The 20726-nt window shown below is 49.0% G+C and overlaps 1 protein-coding gene and 1 pseudogene across 4 annotated transcripts in view; both read right to left on the minus strand.

Moving 5' to 3' along the window:
- The window catches only part of LOC104845961 (NEDD8 ultimate buster 1-like), a 42715-nt pseudogene extending 29321 nt beyond the window's left edge, over window positions 1-13394 (minus strand).
- The window catches only part of TSPAN9 (tetraspanin 9), a 283540-nt gene that overhangs the window by 119607 nt on the left and 143207 nt on the right, over window positions 1-20726 (minus strand). The gene's annotated exons all lie outside the window — the stretch shown is intronic.

A 20726-nucleotide genomic window follows, 5' to 3' on the forward strand; every position in this document is an offset into this window, starting at 1 on the left:
AACCAAAAGGTCAGCAGTTCAAACCCACCAGTAACTCCTTGGAAACCCTATGGGCAGTTCTACTCTGTCCCTGTGGGGCTGCTATGAGTTGGAAACAACTTGACAGCAACAGGCTTTTTAACAGGTCTTCATGACCCTGGGATATGTAGGGTTTTCTAAGGTCATTTTCGTAAAACTTCCTGATTGAAGGAATGAGCCCGAACTAGCCAGTCAGAGAAGTCCTAGTTGAACCACAGGTTCTTTGATAGGTCAGACATTTGTAGTTCCCACTGGGCCAACTTATTTTCTCCCCTCTGACAGGACACTGAGTCCGACCTATTACAGAACCTCCGGAATGTTGGAAGGGGCAGCTGGAGTTGGAGGCAGGTCGCCTTCCCCCCAGTGGGGCTCACTGGGGTGTCAACACTGCGGGGTGCCTGGGCAGACACCCTGCAGGAACCATGAATGCATACTGATTCACAGGGCAGCCTGGGAGGAGAAACACCTCAGGAATGCAAACCACTGTTCAGCTTTAGGGCACTTTCAGAAATGGGAAGGCGGAAAGGTGGTGACAAAAACTGAGACAGGGAGTGATGGGGAATTATAGGGGAAAAAAGGTAATAATCACAATTTACATTAGCATAACCCTTTATAGACTTGAGAATGCTTTCGAGTCCACTGTCTCTTCCTGACAATTCTCTGAGGTTGGCCAGTCAAGTATTAAGGCTGTATTCCCATTTTACAGAAGAGAAGCTGAAGTCAAAGATCCTCACAGGGAGGCAATGGCAGAGCTGGGACGGGAACACAGACGTTCCTACACCAGGTTCAGGCTCTTTCCACACTCCCCCGTTCAGACACAGAGAACAGACAGAGGCAGGGGCTCTCAGAGGAAGGGGAGACAGCAGAAAGCTGCGGCAAACGACGCCATGAAGTGGAAAACGTTGTTACTGTTAGGCGCCGTCGAGTCTGTCCCCAGCTCATGGCGACCCCATATGTTACAGGGTAGAACCCGTGTGTTACACAGATAGGGTTTTCATGGCTACAATCTTTATGGAAGTAGTTCACCGGGACTTCCTTCCCCAGAGCCTCTGGGTGGGTTCAAACCACCAACTTTTGGGTTAGCAGCCGGTCACAAACCGCTTGTGCCGCCAGGGATCCTGAGAAGGCAAATAATTGCCCCTTAAATGCACGTAGTGCTCTCGCATTTATGACAACCACTCCTCTCTCGATTTTTTGGTCCTCACAACCACAATGGCAGGGGGCAGGTCAGTTTCCTGAATTCACAATTAAGAGGCAACACTGGGAATGAAACATCCTTGGCTTTGAGCCATGAATTTAGTGGGGTTTTGTTTGTTTGTTTTCTAAAAGGGTGGCAGCTGGGCGTACAAGCTAGGGGAGGGGGCTGAGGGAGTTGGGCTGTCACTGCGACTGCCCTAGATAGAAGTAGGCACTAAGAAGGGAGGGCCGAGAGGTGGGAGGCAATGTAGTGAAAGCGAACGTTGAAGACACTGTTCGGGGGGCTTGGGGGAAAGCAGGCAGGAAAAAGAAAGCTCTTCCTAACAATGATTGCTGGAGGGAGGAATGAGAACAATCGTAATTAAGGCTTCTAACAATAGGAAGGGAGCCACCACAGCTCTGCGTGTCAAACAGGGTGCTGAGCTTCTCTGCCATTGTGAGGGTGCTTAATAAAGCAGCCCGCCCCCTCATTACCTGCCTAGCAGGCCTGACGGCCCTCCCAGGCAGGGGAGTCTGGAGGGGGTGGGGAAGGGGGCAGGTTAAAACCAACTAACTGCTGCGGCAGAGTCCCTTCTCTCAGGGAGCTTAACAACCTGCTCAGACTCAGAAACAACGTCCATTTCTTCCTGCCCTGAAGTGGGAATGGGGTAACAGGAAAGGTAAGTCTGGGCTCTGGGGCTTTGAAGCCCCCTCCTTTCTGCCCTTCAGATGCTCTCTTAATACACACCTGCCACTGAGCAAGGAAACCAAGGTCAGGGAGTCAAAAGCCCAAGAGGTATGTCGACCTGGAACCAAGGAGGCCTTGCCCCCAGCCCCAGCCCAGCGACCTGGAACCAAGGAGGCCTTGCCCCCAGCCCCAGTCCAGTGACCTGGAACCGAGGAGGTCTTGCCCCCAGCCCCAGCCCAGCAGCAGAGTCCTGCTCACTCCGGGACCATGAGCCTCAAGATACAGCAGGCCAGTTCTGTGATGTCCCAGCAGCATGTTCCAACACACGGAGGACACACCCAGTTCTGTTCACTGGATCCTCCCCTCCCTCTGGGCCTCAGTTTCCCCACCTAAGAGATGTAAAGGAATCATCCCTGATCCATCATTCCACCAGAGCTACTTTGAGGATGAGGAAGATAAAGTACCTCAAGAATCACCAGTTCTTTAAAAACACAAAGGAAGCAAAAGAAACATATAAAATCACGGATGTATAAAAACCAGAGGGACCTTAGAATTGAGCTGGTCCACAGGCATCATTTTCCAGATGTGGGAACTGTGGCCCAGAGAGGGGAAATAACTTGCTCAAGATCACACAGCAGTGAGTAACAACAGAGCTGGTGCTAAGACTAGAACCCACGTCTCTTGCAACCAGTCCCATGCTCTTTTCCACTCCACCACTGTGGTCCCACCTGGTGCAACTAAGAACTAACTGGCATATATCTCGGGTGAAAAGCTGCACTCCTGCACTTCTAGAGATGGGGAGGAAACGCAGGCTAAGTGGTTGGGCATCCCAGGATTTCTCAGCTGCTGGAGCTGCTGTCTAGCCCCACCCTGCCCCGCCCAGCCTTCGCAAGTTGTAAGGAGCCTCCATTTAACAGGGAAAAGAAAGAGCTAATCAGCAAGGCTGAGTCTTGTCAATATTCCTCCCACAGCTCCTGATTCAGTCCCTCAGCCCTCTATCGAGGAGTAGCTTTTTGTGAAACATGCACTTTTCACACAGACTCCTCTCCTCTGATCAGGCAGGCTGAAAGAGGGGCAGAGGAAGGGGGGCTAGGAGTGGAGAAAGGGATGGGGGGCCCCCGTCGTGATTCTCCTAGGCTGCCATAAAAGGTAACAAACCCACCAGGCAAGTTATGCACTCAGCTCCTCAACCCACTGCACCACGCTCCTTCCTCCTGGTCCCTTTTCTGAGGATCCCCCAACCTCCTCCCCAACCAATCTCCAGGCCCTGGGGACTGGTCACAAAGGGTGTCCTAAATAGCTCAGACATCACAGAGCTCTTCCCCAGAGCCAGGCTTATCGACCTGACAAGCTGTCACTCTGATTTGGGTCCAACCAGCTCCCTTGCCAACAGGCAGGGAAGACTCCCTTGAGAGGGTGGGGGGTGTGGTCAAGCCTCTGGACATACCCGACCTCTCAGAAAACACACAGTGGGGGTGCAGGGCTGCTGCTCACCGTACAGAGCACAGAAGGCTCAGGGTCCTTACCGCCAGCATCTGCAGTTTCTTTAGATGCCCCTGCAAATAGACTCCCTGAGCCTACCAGCCCAGGCCCCAGTCACCATGTTCCATCAACCTCAGGGTATTACCCAGAACTGCTTCCGCCCGGCAATCTCTAATGCCCTTCCAGGTACAACCTAAAGTGCTGTCATTAAAGGAGTCTTCTCCAACCAGCAAACTGCTCGACTGAAGCAATTCCTTCCATACCACAGACCTGGTTCAAGATCCTCACTGTCTGCATTAGCCTTTGTCTGGTTTCCAATATTGTTAGCTGCCATCGAATTGGCCCCTGACTCACGGTGACCCCATGCACAATGGAACAAAATGCTGACCATTCCTGTGCCATCCCCATGATCGGTTGGGGGGGTCAGGCTGTTGTAAAAAGGGTTTTCATTGGTTAATTTTTGTAAGAAGATTGCCAGGCCTTTCTTCCTAGTCTTAGTCTAGAAGCTCTGCTGAAACAGGCTTCCACCGACACATGGATGGTAGCTACACATGAGGTTCACTGGCCGAGAATCAAACCTGGATCTCCTGCATGGAAGGTGAGAACTCTACCACTCAACTACCACTGCCCTCTTAGCACCTCATGTTTCCTGCCTCCTCTTCCTCCATCCTCCTCAGTCCCTCTGCTTGTCCAGAATCCCTTCATCTCACTCTCCTGCTTCCACTTCCCTGCCTTCCTCCATCTATACATCTTCTATCCTCTGGATGCCCGAGCCCTTCCTTTCTGCCCTTCAGATGCTCCCTTAAAACCCTGCCTCCTCCATAAAGCCAGCTCTGATCAGCAGACAGATGGCAGATGCTGTACTCTGCACCCGACACTCGCCCTCCATGTTAAAGTGAGAGAGCACACGGCATGCCTGGTAGGTGCTTGATACATGCTGTCTCCTTCTCCCTGCAGAGGCATTCGCCCCGATGTACATCCTGTCTGACACTTGCTCAGCTCTTCCATGGTCTCATCTCTGGGTGCCCGTGTTCCTTCATCAGGCCTGCACCCATGACAGCAATGAGCCTGAGTGCAAGTCGCTGACACCTGGGGCCACAGACCCTGTGCAAAGTTCTCCTCCTGCTGACTTCAGGCTCCCCTCCCTTCTCCCCCTCATCAGTTGAGCCTAAAGGCTGTCCCTCCTCCTCTTCTCAAGGCTAAATCCCATTCCTCTGTCAAAGAGCAGCTCAGGTCCCATCCCTGCTGCAGGGCCTTCCCCATGCACCGGCCCTAAGCTGGACCCCTGGTGCTGCTAGAGTTCACACTTCGCCTTTTCATACTTGCCTGTCTCCTCACCGTCACATGAGACTTTTGTTGTTGCTGCTGATGCTGCTTTTGCTCTCACTTTCAAGAGAGACTTGAGGTAACAGAGACCCAAATACTACAAGACCATCCAGACAAGATAAACACGACAATCCTGATTAAAGAAAATCACTACTGTTAAAGACAAAATCTAATACCGAGCTTCCTAGAAGGCAAGGCAAACAGGGAAACACCCTGAATTATCTAATCACAAAAAAACCCGTTGCCATCAAGTCAATTCCAACTCATGGCAACCCCATGTGTATTAAAGTAGAATTGTGCTCCATAGGGTTTTCAATAGCCCTTATTTCAGTAGATCGCCAGGCCCTTCTCCCAAGGAGTCTCTGAGTGGGCTTGAACCTCCAACCTTTTTGTAAACAGCTAAGCATGTTAACCATTGCACCACCAGGGACTCCTATGTAATAATACCCAAAACAGGCTGCCACTGAGTCGATTCCAACCTTATAGGACAGAGTAGAACTGCCCCATGGTTTCCAAGGAGCGCCTGGCGGATTTGAACTGCCGACTTTTAGGTTAGCAGCCGTAGCACTTAACCACTACACCACCAGGGTTTAGGCACTGGAGTACCTATGTGTGCGAGGCAGCGCACAGGTACTCTGACATCAAGTTATCTCATCTAACCCTGCCACTGCCTCATGATGTAGGATGGGGAACCTGAGGGCTGGGCATTCAGGACCTCAGTTAAAAGCACTATCCTGGGTCTGATCCACTGCAAACATGGGCTCTTTCTGGTAGGCTATGCTGCCTTGCCGGTTAGTTTCATGAAAGGCAATTACAGCTTCCCAGTTGGACCGCAAGCTCCTTGAGGGCAGGGACACGGTGCATTCCCATTTCCCCAGCAGTGTGCAGTGTGGCTTAGCGCAGCCCGGGCACTCATCAGGACTCAGTGGCGGATCATTGAGAACAAATGATGAGGAGATCAGAGTCTCGGGTGTGAGGACGTCGACAAACACCAGGGCAGGGATGAAAGGAGGCGGCAGCACTGCTGGCACCCACCACCCTAGAGCACTGACTGGCCCTGCCAGCAGACCCGATGGCTGTCACCAGGGATGGGCTGGCAGACTAGGATCCATGAGCCTGGCTTGCTGGGGGAGGCCTCAAAGGGTACCCTGGTTCTGGGGAACTGGGAAATGTACTCAGGTGACTCAGATAGAACATGGATAGTACGGCCAGGTGCTGAGGACAGAACACTGGGGATGCGAACACCGCTCTCTTCCACCCACAGAAGCAGTCAGAACTCCTGAATGGCCTGGGAACAACTGATCTACCTCCCCGGTTCTTGACCTCTCCGTCTGTTCCTGACAACTATCTCAACGAGGTGTGGAGGGTATATCAGGGGATGAACAAATCCCAGCTGCATCTTTTGGCATTTCAGGGGCAAAGCGCTTTAGCAGGCATCTATTGTTTTTGTTGGCCTAGCCTCTCTTCTTTTGGTATCAGCGCTCCTGTTCTTTCTTTGGTGAATTCTCCGCTCTCCGATGCAAAAGGCCCTGTCCTATCAGTCAAGCTGATCTGCTCATTCCGAGCCAAAAGCGGGCACGTGACCCAGTCATCAGAGCCTCTCTCCAGGGAATCCAACTCTCAGCAGTGAGATTCCAGGGCCAAACACAGCAGGAGCTGCCGCATCCTGACAGAGCCAACGTGACGAAACTCATCCTTAGCTCCTAATATCTGGAGTCCCTAGAGCAGCCCTGGCTCCTGTCCTTGCTGTGGCCCGTTGTTCAACTTTTCTTCTAGGCTGTGAGCTACCTTGTCTCCTTTATAGATATTGAGTAAATCTCCAACAGGGGTGCTGTTACCAAAACGGAGCCCTGGTGGTGCAATGGTTAAGAACTCGGTTGCTAACTAAAAGGTCGGCAGTTTGAATCCACCAGTCGCTCCTGGGAAACCCTACGGGGACAATTCTACTTTGTTCTATAGGGTCACTATGAGTTGGAATCGACTGGACAGCTACAGGTTTGGTTGCATAATAAAACAAGGAGGAAGGGAAACCAAGCCAGCAAAACACCACAGACCTCTGCTAAAGTGCTTTACCCCCCAAATGCCAAATGACACAGCTGAGATTTTTGCATAGGTAGATAAATAGGTAACTACATATCTGTTTTCTTAAATTAGCCATGGTTGTTGCTTGCAATCTGAGAGCCCGAGCTTATCCAGAATACATCCAAGAAAATGGGCTGCTGAAAAGCAGGATGCCAGCTTATACCCGAGGGTCACACTTATTTGGAGGGAATTGAGCTAAATATACGTATTCACGTGCATGTGTGTATGTGTGTATACACACATAGGTACACACATAGGTATACACACATACATATACATGTAGGAGCTCTAAAATCTTACAATTTGGGTACCTAAGGGAAGACTGAAGTCCCTGAGTGGTGCAAATAGTTAAGCTCTAAACTACTAAATGAAAGGTTGGCAATTCAAACATACCCAGAGGCACCTCAGAAGACAGGCCTGGAGATCTGTTTCTGAAAAATCAGCTGTTGAAAACCCTAGGAGGACAGCTCTACTCTGACACACATCGGGTGGCCATGAGTTGAAACTGACTCAGTGGCAACTGTTTAGGAGCCCTGGTAGCACAATGATTAAGCACTAAGCTGCTAACCAAAAGGTCAGTGGTTCAAACCCACTAGCCGCTCTTCAGGAGAAAAGACCTGGCGACCTGTTCCCACAAAGATTACAGCCTAGGAAACCCTATGGGGCAGTTTTACTCTATCCTTTTTTTTTTTTTTTTATAGGGTAGCTATATGAGTCAGAATTGACTCCACGGCACCTGACAACAAGAAAGGAAGATACAAGTGTGGAACCAGACCAGTGGGAAATGAGAAAAACAAACTCAGGAGCTTGTTCCTCCCTCCATGATGCCCATAAAATCTTCACACACAGACTCAGACACATACTGACTACCCCCGACCCCACCCCTTCTAGTTTTACCTGGCAAAACATGTCTACTCTGTGACCATGGGGCCCTGGGCCCGGAGGTTTCTGAAGGGGGGAGGACAAGCAGTGGAGAGAAGAGCGCACCCACCCTCTGCCCCGCTGAAGCGGCAGGTCACATGGGGTCTGTGGTTGGGCATGAGGGGAGGGCCTGCCACAAGGCCAAGCAGGATTGGTTTGGGGGTTCTGTGCTGACCTGGCTGGCAGCTCCCCAGATACAGGGCAGCCTCTGGCTCTGAAAAGGAGAGAAATAAAATTAAACCCTTACTCACTCACCTCCTCCTGCCAGAGGACAGACCTAATCACACTTTTCCTCTTTCATTTTTCCTTTCAGAACTCATCCCACTTCTCCCTGACACCAGAATCATTTTTCAGGGCTTCCCACTTAATTTTCATTTTCCACAGAAAGGGAAACTGAGGCATGGAGTGATAAATGGTCTTTTCCAAGTCCTCATCCATCACTGTGGTATGACACAGTAATCTCAACTTGAGCCAAAGGCCTATCCAAAACCCAATTATGGGTTAAAATGGACAGCCAAGTGCCCAGGACACCAAGTTCCACAACACTTTAGCACTTTGGGAAGGCAAAGTGATGGAAAACCAGAAAGCTAAACCCATTGTCGCCAAGTTGATCCTTACTCATGGCAACCCCATGTGTGCAGAGTAGAACTACACTCCATAGGGTTTTCAAGGCTGCGACCTTTTGGAAGCAGATCACCAGGTCTTTATTCCATGGTGCCTCTGGGAGGGTTCAAACAGTCGACCCTTCAATTAGTAGTCAACACTTAACTATCTGCATCACCCAGCATCTCCAATGTGACGCGGACAATGATATTTTCTAGAACCCTCAGGGAAAGTGCTATATGTGGCCGGAAGAAGTACACTGATAAACCACCAGGGGTAGGGGGCAACCACAAGGGGCTTGCTAGAATAAGGATAGATAGTCATGAAGCTGCCTTCTAGGAGAGTGAGTAGGGAGGCTGAAGGAATCCTATTCAGCTAAGTAGAGTATTCCAGTCTGGGGACAGACATCCTCTCTCTCCAGGAACATGGAGCCTCTCCTTTAGATAAATGTGCAGTAGGTATTTAAGGGGAATCATTTGGAAGGGACACATTATTAGCCTGCCCAAGGCCCTGCCCAGTTACCTAACATTGCTGTGCAGTTCACAACCGGCCCATAAATCAGCACACATTTACTGAGAAACTGTATGAGCAAGAAGACAAGGATAAGACAAATACCCCCAAACCCTCACCCCTCCTGCTCATGGCCTTGGGTGTCAGTGCCTCTGAACCTCAGTGCCCTCATCTACAAAACAGATACCCCCACTTATGGAGTTGCAAGATTTAAAGTGCCTAGAAGATGCTAGCAGAAAGGAAACAAGATACAAAAATATAAAAACAGGAGCATATGATTAGAACAGTAAAACCCTGCCATTATGAGGTAAGTAGAGTCCAAAAGGAGTCACTGGGTGGCACAAACAGTTAAGCACTTGACTATTAACAGAAAGGTTGGCAGTTCAAACCTACCCAGAGGTGCCTCAGAAGACAGCCGTGGCAATCTGATTCCAAAAGGTCACAGCCTTGAAAACCCTATGGAGCTGTTCTACTCTGCACACATGGGGTATCCATGTGTCAGAACTGACTCGATGGCAACTAACGACAAGAAGACAGTCCAAAATATTCAACAGCTCAATATGCAGGTCATGCTATTGGGAGGTTGATGAAAAACAGTATTTTTCAGTCTGGAGCAAGTACTCTCATAAAAAGCACAAAAGTAGATGATGAAACTTACACTGGACACAGCTGGCCATCCACTGAACTGAGAAAGTCCCTGATGATGACACGATGGTCACCATTTAACCCACCTCTGGTTCAGGCTGGGGCTAGGTGAAGATAATTGTCAACTGAGTTATAACCAAATATGCATCACCTTAGTCTTGTTATCGCAGGGTTACACCGCACTAAATTTGATGGACAGATCAGAGAACAGCAAAATCAAAAGCTGGGCCAAAGGGTGAGAGATCAGGAGGGTCTTCCAGAAAAGGTCACAGAAAGAATATGGGTTTTGGGGTTCAAATGACATGGGTTCAAATCCTAGGTCTGTCACTTTCTAGCTCAGTGATTTGGGACAAAATACCTAACCACTCAAAGCCTTCATCTCCTTAGAGCCCCAACGGGAATAATCCTGTTTGTCCTCATCAGAAGGAACCCTGGTGGTGCAGAGGTTAAGTCCTTGGCTGCTAACGGAAAGGGTGGCAGTTCAAACTCACCTGCTGAAAGATGCAGCAGTCTGCTTCCATAAAGATCTACAGCCTTGGAAACCCTATGGGGCTGTTCTACTCTCTCCTATAAGGTCACTATGAGTCAGAATCGATTCAAGGGTAACAGGTTTGGGTTTTTTGGGTTTTGGTCTTGATCAGATTGCCGTGGAGAATAGATGGGGTAACCTGGGAAAACACCAAGCATGGCGCCTAACCAATAGCTCAGATCATCTCCACCAACACCACCACGCCATGATGAGGAGCGGCTAAAGGGGCTGTGACTTCATGCCCGTGCCCTCTGTCCTCTGTGTGCACAAGAGTTCTGCTGAGCCCCTGGGGGGAGGGGAGGCCAGAGGGTGGGACACCAAAAGTCTCTGCATCACAAAAGATGTGTAAGCCCTTTCTGGAGAACATTACAAAACTTCACAGAAAGACATCAAAGAAGCCCCAATATATGGAGAAACATACCGTGTTCATGAGTAGAAATGCATGAATAGAATACTACTCTGTTTATGAACACAAATACAAAAATGGCAATTCTCTCTAAACTGATCAATAGATTCAATGCAAGTCCAATGAAAATACCAACAGGGCTGGTGGGATTTTTTTTTTTTTAAATGAAACTTGACAAACTGAGTCCACAGGGACTCCCTAAGATAAGGGCAAAGAATAATAAAGCTGCCAAGAAGAGACAAAACACTCTTGAAAAAGCACAAGGTGAGAGGGTTTGTCCTACCAGCTACCAAGACTTATTATAAAGGGTTTACACATCTTTATAAGACAATTCTGCACAAAGGAAAAGGCCATGCAGGTGGGGAACCATGGGCGGCATTACATGTCAGCAGACTAGTCAGTCAATGCAGCCAGGACACCTGATACTTACATGGGAAAAAAGAAACTGGAGCCCTACTGACATCATTCACAAATACATATTCCAGGTAGATTAAGGACTTAAAAAGAACTTTTAGAAATAAATATAGGAAGCTGTCATTAGTCATTCACTCACTCATTCAACGACTAGCGAGTACCTATAATGTGACAAGCACTGTTTCAGTACTAGGGATATAACCGTGTCCATGAAACAGGGAAGAATTCCTGAAATAAAAAGTAGACTCTAGCCAAGAAAGGAGATTGATAAATTAAGCTATATTAAAATTAAAAATTTCTGTTTATCAAAAAACCCCCACGAAGAAAGTGAAACGAAAGCTATAAACTAGAAGCAGGTGTTTGTACACATTTAATAAACAACAGATTAGTACCTAAAACAGGTAAATAAAGCTCCTAAAAATAAGTAAGAAAAAGCAAAGAACACAAGAGAAAAATGAACCAAAGACATATGCAGGCATTCACAAAAGAGGAATGAAGAAAGGCTAATAATAAACATATGAAAAGATATTCATTAGTAATCAGAGAAATGCAAATTAAAACCACCATAATATAGCATTTTACACTCTCTGATGGCATAGTGGTTAAGTGCTACTGCTGTTAACCAAAACATCAGCAGTTTGAGTCCACCAGGTGCTCCCTGGAAACTCTATGGGGGCAGTTCTACTCTGTCCTATAGGGTCACTATGAGTCGGAATCGACTCAACAGCAACAGGTTTTTTTTGGTATTAAAGAATGGCAAAAAATCTTCAAAGCCTGACGATACCACCACTGGGGTAATGTCAACTGATACATTCACTGTGGAAAATGATTTGGCATTATCTAGTCAAGGTGGTACAAAGCGTTAACACACTTGGTAGCTGACCGAAAGGATGGCAGTTCAAGTCCACCACAGGCACTCCAAAGAAGGGCCTGGTGATCTACTTCTGAAAAATCAGCCATTGAGAACCCTTTCGAGTGAGCACAGTTCTACTCTGACACACATGGGATCGCCATGAGTCAGAAACCACACAATGGCAGCTGGTTCCAAAAACCAATCCCACTGCCCAAGTTGATTGACTCATAATGACCCCATGCACACATTCTAAAACTCTGCAATGCCGTGCCTGGCTGTGTAGCCTACAGCAATGCTACCTAAAGTGTGGCCCATGGAAATGTTTATTGGTGTACAGGGAGATACCAAAAAAAAAAAAACCCAAACCCAGTGCCGTCGAGTCGATTCCAACTCACAGCGACCCTACAGGACAGAGTAGAACTGCCCCATAGAGTTTCCAAGGAGCGCTTGGTGGATTCGAACTGCTGACCCTTTGGTTAGCAGCCGTAGCATTTAACCACTACGCCACCATGGTTTCCACAGGGAGATAAGTATAGAAATTTAGAGTACGTGTTTACAAATTTTTATAGCAATCTGACATTGTCAGAACAACGGAGCATATGATCAGAAGACTCGTTTGGGTGTAGCTGAACTCGTCAAGTGGGCCACATGTGGTTTGAGCTGCGCAGAAGTCACACACAGCAGGACCACCTCTGAGACAGACTGGAGAAAAAAAATATCCTTCACCACAGACACTTATCTACTGTCCTAGAGAAACTCTTTCACGTATACACCAAGAGACTTGTGTAAGAATGTTCACAGAGGCATTGTTGAAGGAAAAAAAAAGAACCCAAATGTTCATCAACAGAAGAATAAATAAAGTACATTGATATAATGGAATACTATAAGGCATCAAAAAGAAATGCACTATGGCAACATACACAAGCCCAGATAAATCAACAAACAAGCATTCAGAATGAACCTATTGACCAAAGGCTTTAAAAACATGCCAAATCAAATGATGTGTCTCGGGATGCCTCGCGGCAAGCTTATGTATAAGAGAACGAAACATTGCCGGGTCCTGTGCCATCTTCATGATTGTTCGTGTGTTGGAGTCCATTGTTGAGGCTATCATGTCAATCTATCTCACTGAGGGTTTCCCTTGTTTTTGCTGACCCTCTCCTTTACCAACCATGGTGTCCTTTGAGGGATGCCTACATACGTGGAAAAACTATAAAGAAATACAGTGAACACAAAATTCGAGGATACTTGTCTCTAGGGGAGGTGTTGGGGACGTGCTTAGGCAGGGACACAAAGGCTACAGGTACAGGCAATCTATTTCTTAACATAGATAGTGGGTACACATCCATTTGATTATTTTCTAAACCACGTGAACTTACATATGACATATTTACAAGTTGAAAACATTTTAAGTGACCACGCTTCTGATTGGTGAAGTGACCTGGGGCCCTGGAGGCCATGTGCCCATCTTTTAGTCAGCTCAGGTCACCAGCCAACCTGCTCCCCCAGAATTCCAAGTTCATCCAAGGTACTGAGCACGCAGAGGGCAGGGCCTGCCCCTGGAGCACCCTGCACCATGACCACCTGCCCAGCTGAGCCTCTTCCTGGCTTCACTCACTACACCAACAACCAAAGGAGGCAGGGAAGATTGTGGAAGGCCAGAAGTAAGTGTACAGTCTCACAGGTGCAGCTGCAGGGCCCAGAAGTCTGAGGCCACCGCCTCCTCCGCCTTCTCCCTCATTGCCTTCCACCTCCATCCTCCATTTCACCAGATATGCCTAGACTTCCCACACACCCCTAAGGCCAGAAGACACTCAGAACAATACTGAGCCTGGATAGACACCTGAGGCTCCCTCCAGGGCTCTGAAGCCCTGCTCAGCACTGGCATTCAGCACCCATGCTCTACCCCTGGGAAGCTAACTGACTACTAGTTGGAGCTACTTATTCCTATACTCTCAATGTCGGAGCTGCAGTCGTAACCACAGCTTGCACAAAACACTGGGAAGACCAACCCTTAGAAAAGGACACCACAGTTGGTAAAAGTAGAGGGTCAGTGAAAACGAGGGAAACCCTCGATGTTAGGCTGACACGATGGCCACAACAATGAACCCAAAAATACTAATGATCATGAAGATGGATCAGACAACATTTTACTGTGTTATATGTAAGGTCACCGTAAGTCGGAGCCAACTTCATGGCAACTAACAACAACGACAATATTGTTCACAGAGCCAAACACGCCGAGCATCTTGCTAAGCAGTGTGTCTATATGATATGCACACGTTATCTCATTCGGGCCTCGCCCCAGCCCTATAAAATCATTGGTATCATCACAGATGAGGAAACCCAGCACCAAGAGGTGAAAGGACACCTTCAAAACACAGGTCTCACTCCTGGAGACACTGTAGGTCTACGGTGGGGCCGTGGAGCCTGTTCATGTAAGAAGCTGCCTGGATGATTTGAACGTACCCCCTCGTGAGGAGCCCCTGGAGCAGACGGAAAGCTCTCTGCAGGCGGAAGCCGTGTCCTCTTTCTCTGTGGCCAGCCACCCCTCATCAGCCACCAGAACGGGGCCTCTCCACACAGCACTGACGCAGTACACTGTTGTTGTTGTTAGGTGCTGTTGAGGTGATCACAATGCATAGCGACCCCATGTGACAGAGCAGAACTGCCCCACAGGTTTTCTAAGATGTAATCTTTAAGGGAGCGGATTGCCAGGTCTTTCTCCCATGGAGCCATTGGGAGGGTTTGAACTGTCAACTTTTCAGTTAACAGCCAAGCATTAACCATTGCACCATCAGGGCTCTTCGCTGTAGGACACTACTCAACACAAAGAAAACGTAAAACCATGCAATCTTCCCTTCCCAAAGGCCTCTCCAGTTATCCTTCAAGCCTTCAAACCTTTTTGGGGCCCAAGGGAAAAGAAGGTGACCCCATCTGACTTGAACCACAGACTCACTACATTTTAGAGTTAAAAGATTTTTCAGACATTACCTGCAGTCCCCTGGCCAGCTAGAGAAAGAGTGGGGTTTAAAGCCTTATCTCCAGCTTGTGCTGCTCCCCCAGCTGAAGAGCTGCTCACACCCGCAACCATGTGCCACTTGTAATATCCCTGCCAGGATCTGACCCCAGCCCCCTACCACTTCTGCTGGCAGATTAGCTTTCAAATGTGAGCAGGGACAAAGCTGGCTCAGAAGACTTAACTGCCCAAAGGGTTTAGTTCGGCTTCAAAGCTTCCTAACTAGAACCAAATAAGCGGGCATATCGCAGCTAAAAGGGAGAGGACAAGAAGGGAGACGAAAATAGGGGCATCTCAATAAAGCTGGATTACCTACAGCAACAGCTTGCAGCCTGAGTGATGAAACAAGACCTGCCATGGTGGTCACCGCCAGAAAAACAAAATCTCCCTTTTCTTAGTGCCCTGGAGACAAACGCCCCCAGACACGGTGCGTACTTTATAGTAGGGCCATACCACCTTATACACAGAACCCATTCCAAATTTACCAACCCCAGGAAGCCACCTGGGCACCACCCAGACAACACCATTCTTTGTTTCTCTGTGTTCAGCCCATTTCATATGTGCAGGAGGCTATGTCTCTCCCACTGGGCTTCAAGCTCCCCCCAGCATAGGCTCTGTGTCAATCTGCTCTCTCTCCCCAACCTTCCTTCATGCCCCAACCTCTAATCCCGTCTATCCAACAAACTCCTATTCATCCTTCAAAACCCAGGTGTCACTTCCTCTACCTCTGTGTCTTGTCCATTACAGCACCAACTGCTCAGAGCTGTAATTATCTGTTTGTGTCTGACTCCTCCATGGGACTCTGAGCAGCCCAAGGACTGGTTTACAACAGGTGCTCAATACTGCATGTTGTACAGGCTGGCCACATAGTATCCAATCAGCCCTTTTAATACAAGAAACAGAACAGCCAAGAGATTCACTAATTCTTTGTTCTAAACCAGTAAATTACTGAAAGCAACACGGGCTGTTTTTTCTCCCCTTTATCTCATCTTTAAATGTGTGACTAGAGCATATATTTTAGAGAAGGAGAGTCAGAGGGCAACCATGTAGGCATGGAGGATAGGAAAGGACAAGTCAGGCCACCAGGATGCTGGGTCCAGGCCTGTACTGCCCCTCCCTAGAATGCCGGGGAAGGGAGAGGTGCCCCTGCTCTAACCACCCCCTCGGCAGCCCTGTGTTCAAATGCTCAGCAGAGGACGAGCCAGATGACCTCTCAATTCCATGACTTCCTGGGATGAGAAAGCTGATCCGCCCTGTGTGAGCCGAGTCAGGCCCTGTTCTCACCAACTGGAGGCTCCTGTGCACGCAGCGGGCATTCAGTGAATAGTTGTGGAGTGAGTGAATGGACTCAATTGGGACCCCAACACCCTAGTAAGCCACAGAATGCCTAGGGCCACAGAGCCCGCCGCCAAATTTGCCCAAGGGCAGCCAGGCCCATGGCGGTATAAGCCAGGTGGGGGCGAGGCCTCTCCACTCGGGGGAGGTTGGGGGTGTTTTCTGTACTCTTCTCAGGCCAGGATGGCAGCCCCACAGCCCTCCCCTCAAGGTAGAGAGCTGCTCACCCTGTTTCAGCTGGGACTTTCTCCTCTCTATACTCTCCATCCCCACCCCCTCTTGACTGACACCAATGCTGGCTCTGACATGATTTAAAAATAGATATTAAAACAAGGAAGTTTAATTTTTAATGCTTTGGAAAGGAAGTGAACACAGAGCTGGCATTCCCTGGTGGCCATGCTCCAGGGGTCCTGGGAGCATTTGCCAGACCCTTCATCTGCCCCCCTGCCCCAAGCCTGACCCACCCTCAAGATCTACTTACAGCAGTCCTCTGGAGAGGCAGGATCACAGCCGTGCTCAGAAACAGCCTGGACAGCTCACACCTGAGCACTCTGGGAAGCATCCAAATGCCTCTCACTGCCAAGGTTAGCCTAGATCTCTTCCTCTCTTTGGAGGGGCTAGGAGAGGCCAAGGGAGGCCAGGAGAAGCCAGGGGAGGCCAGAGGAGGCCAGGGGAGGCAGGGCTGAAAAGAAGCTCCCTGTTCAGAACCACTGAGCCCACTCACCACTTCCATTCTCAGACTGAAGATACTTCACAGACTTCCTCATGACACGCCAGGCTGTCAAACTCTGATTATGCACAGACCCAGATGCTGGGCACCAACAATCAAGAGGGAGCCATGGAGCCCACAAACACATATGCAATCCAGCCAAGCCAGAACCAAACACGTGCCCTAAACATGGCTGGAGAGCACACATAGGCTACTCACAAGGGTGAGTGAATGGTCTGAGAAGGGCCAAGCAGCAAAGGCCTGACCCCACTTAGGGGAGGTTAATCAGGGCCCCCACCCACTGCCCTGCTCATGGCAGCTCTGCACCAACTTTTACCCTGTTCCAGTGAGCACACCAAACACTGCCTCCTCAGCTAATTGGCCTTTATTAAGGGAATGATCCACAAGGAAAAGACCTTCCAAAGGAATCAGAATGTCACTGCTCTGCCAGCCACGATTTAAAGTGATGGGACAGCTCTGCTGGCAAGCATAAAAAGTGACCATTATCCTGAGTGGCAATTATGCCACCAACCCTAGCCCTACCCCCCAGCCCTCCATACTCAGACAGAAGTGTGATTTGGGTCAGAAGGAGCTGGGCTAAGACCACAATTTGCCATCCCAGGTAGGGGATACAGGACCCCAGCACCCAAAAGATTCCCTCTCCAGCCCATACTATGTTTCCCCCAGCCCCTACTCACAGTCAAAAGCTCTGAGCCTCCTCTGCATTCCTGGGGGTGCTTACCAGTTGCCGTCAAGTCAATTCCAACTCATGGTGACCCCGTGTTGCAGAGTAGAACTGCTTCATAGGTTTTCAAGACTGTGACCTTTCAGAAGCAGATCGCCAGGTCTTTCTTCCAAAGAACCTCTAAGTGGGTTCGAACAGCCAACCTTTTGGTTAGTAATCAAGCACTTAATTGTTTTCACCACCCAAGGACTCCCTGGAGGGGCTATGGCTCACCTAATCTCTACCTGGAATATTCAGCCAGATGGCCTTGGTGGGGTGGGGCGGGGGGTGGGGGGACTCAGAGACAGAACTGACTGAGGGAAAAGCCCTGGATGGTTCCCATTGCTAGGAGAAAAGCCTTGGGCTGGGTTTGATTACTGGAGGACAAGACCCTCAGGATGGGGATGTATTTGTCTCAATTCAGGCCTTCTATTCCCTATCCCTGGTGGCATAATGGTTAAGTACTTGGCTGCTAACCAAAAGGTCAGCACTTCAAATATACCAGTCATTCCTTGGAAACCCTATCGGGTAGTTCTACTCTATCCTATAGGGTTGTCATGAGTCAGAATCGACTCAACAGCAACGGGTTTGGGTTTGTTTGTTTGTTTGTTTGTTTTTCTTATTCCGTATCCACCAAGAAGCCCAGCATTCTCTTTGGCCCTGTGAATCAGGGCAGGAATCACCACTGACTCCTTGTCTTCTACCCCATATCAGGCCCTCAGAAATGCTGCCCTCCTGGGTGCCCCAAACTCCCATAATGCACTGGGGTGCCAAGATGGCTAGCACTGTCTGGGTGAAGTTAGCAGTACAGAAGCAGACCTGGACCCCCACCAGCAGGCAGGCATCCAGCAGCCTGTAAGGCACCTGGCCTTTTCTTAGTAAGGAGGAGGCTCACTAGCTACAAAGCTCCGCCTCTGATCCTGCCCCAACTGACATCACCAAGGCCCTCACCAATACCAATACCCTGGAAGCTCCAGCCAGTGACAAGGAACCAGGGACTCTGAAGCCTGCAAGGGAGATGCAGTGTAAGACAGCTGCACCTCAACTCAGCACTGGGAATCCTCCCAGCGGGCTCAAAGGAGGCAGAGGGGGTGTGGCGATAGCAGTGGGTTTAGAAAACTACCAGGTAGGCTCCAGGATCTGTGGGAAGGTCTCTATCGATTGCCAGCCTCAGGTTCAACTCTAATGTCTTAGAAAGGCTTCCTTTTAGGATCCGAGCCATGGCGGTAGAAAAAGCAATAGGTACAAAATCCCTAACAATTGCTCTGGATCCCGGAGGCTGGGACACCCTGGACACCGCCACCCTCTCACTCACCTTCTCTTGTCTGTCACCTCCTTGTGTAGACTGGGAAGTAGCAGAGGTTTCCCAGGGACCCTGCCTTATCAACCACCCCACCCACTTTTGATGTAAGCACCTTCATCCCTTTTCTTTTCATTTGGCACTTTCCTTCACTCCTTCTCTTGGATCAAGTCTGAGCACCTCCCTACAGGAGTCTTCCTCTGAGTCTAGCACAGTGATCCAGCATTCCCAAATCCTGGCTAGCATGCTGCCATACCTGCTCCTTCACCTCCCGCTAAGCACAGCAGCCAACACTCTCTCGTACAGACACGAGCAACCATTTCTTTTTTTGGTAGATTCTTCATCTTTCCTACAATATATGTCTCATTTCATTAGCACATTCGTTACTAACATAAAAGAACTGGATCTTTGAGATCCAATTTTGTCTAGCTGCTACCGTGTCATGGGAATTCTGAAAATATTAACTAATCAGCAAAGTCAGAGACCCGGAGATAGCTGGACTCCTTGCCTAGTAAGACAGCAGTGGTATGGATCTTCTAATCAGGAAGAGACAGCAAATTCTTTCACTGAAAACCATAAAGGAAGGATATTCCATTGACTAGCTCATTAACCTCTGCCAGGCTTTTAAGGGAACGTGGAAAAGAGCCACACGTCATCCCACAGTAAGGTGCTAAAAAAAAATATGCTGCCATCAAGTTGATTCTGACTCATGGTGACCCCCTGTGCAAGGCGAACCTTAATCAGAGGCAAGTTTGATAAGTAGCTTCTCCTCCCTATGAAGTAGGACCTGGGAACCCATACCACATAATAACACGCCGAGAATGTAACGCTCTAGTCTTTCACTCATACATTCACAAACACAAAATGAAAGGCTACTATGTGCAGAGCACACCCCATTGCACTAGCCTCTGAAACCAAGTTGAGAGTATGCTGGAAAAGAAAAGAGCCACAAGCAGTTATATCGGTTCCAGCCAGCAGGTGGCGAGGTGGGGGCAGGGAGGAGTGGTGTGGAGTTGGTAGTTACTCGCCAAAGGCACTGGGCACCACCATAACGGGGTTCTTCCTAATAAGTGTTAAGATACGTATGGTGGGTCAACGCAGAACAGGAGGTTGGGACTATAAAAGAAGACAGAGAGGAAAGTTGTGAACAATGAAAAGCACAGCATTCACGGGAGTTCAAAAGCACAAAGAAGTACAAACACAGATGCCGACAAATGACTCAAAGGAGCAGGAGGGACTTGCCCACCAGCAGACTACACAGTCATTCTCAACATTCCAAACGATTGTCACCACCCAAGAAAAGAATTAGAATATCTCTGCCCTCGTTTCCATAAAACCCTAACCACATGACAGGTAACATTCCAAGAGAAGTGGCTGGAGGGTCCCAGCCCATGGTGACATCCGGGGTAACCCAACTCAAATCATTTCAGACCAGTCTCCTTGGAAGAGAAGAAGAGGTCCATGCTCAGGCAGGGAAGGGGGCTTTCCTCCCCAGTGAGAAGGCCGGGATATATTCAGGCGCTTCCTCTCCCAGATGCCAGACATTTCATAATTAATGAGATAAGGACACACCCCAACAGACCAGAAAGGAGCCCCAGAACTTGAGGGACAAAGTGACTTGCCCAAGGTCACACAAGAAGCTAAGGCAGAACCATGCACTCAAAAGTTACTTCCGCTAAAATAGGTCACTCCACACAAAAGTTGAACACCAAAGCACAACCGCTTCTACCCGACTTCACTCTGAATGACTTTCTCCTGCCCCCAGAGCTCCTCCTGGACCACATACAGCTGACGGCCTCCAGCGGGCAGGAAGACAGGCCCTGGGGAAGAGCCAAACATCTGTGCCGACTATGTCTGGGCTCTGGTGAAGAAAAGCGGAGGCAGCAGTTGGGGTGAAGGACAATTAGATATGAACTTAAGAAGTTTTCAAATTTGCCAAACTAGTAATTCTTTTACACACACATACACACACAGCCTGCAGAACCA

This window comes from Loxodonta africana, chromosome 4 (assembly GCF_030014295.1).
Source record: "Loxodonta africana isolate mLoxAfr1 chromosome 4, mLoxAfr1.hap2, whole genome shotgun sequence".
Taxonomy (NCBI): Eukaryota; Metazoa; Chordata; class Mammalia; order Proboscidea; family Elephantidae; genus Loxodonta; species Loxodonta africana.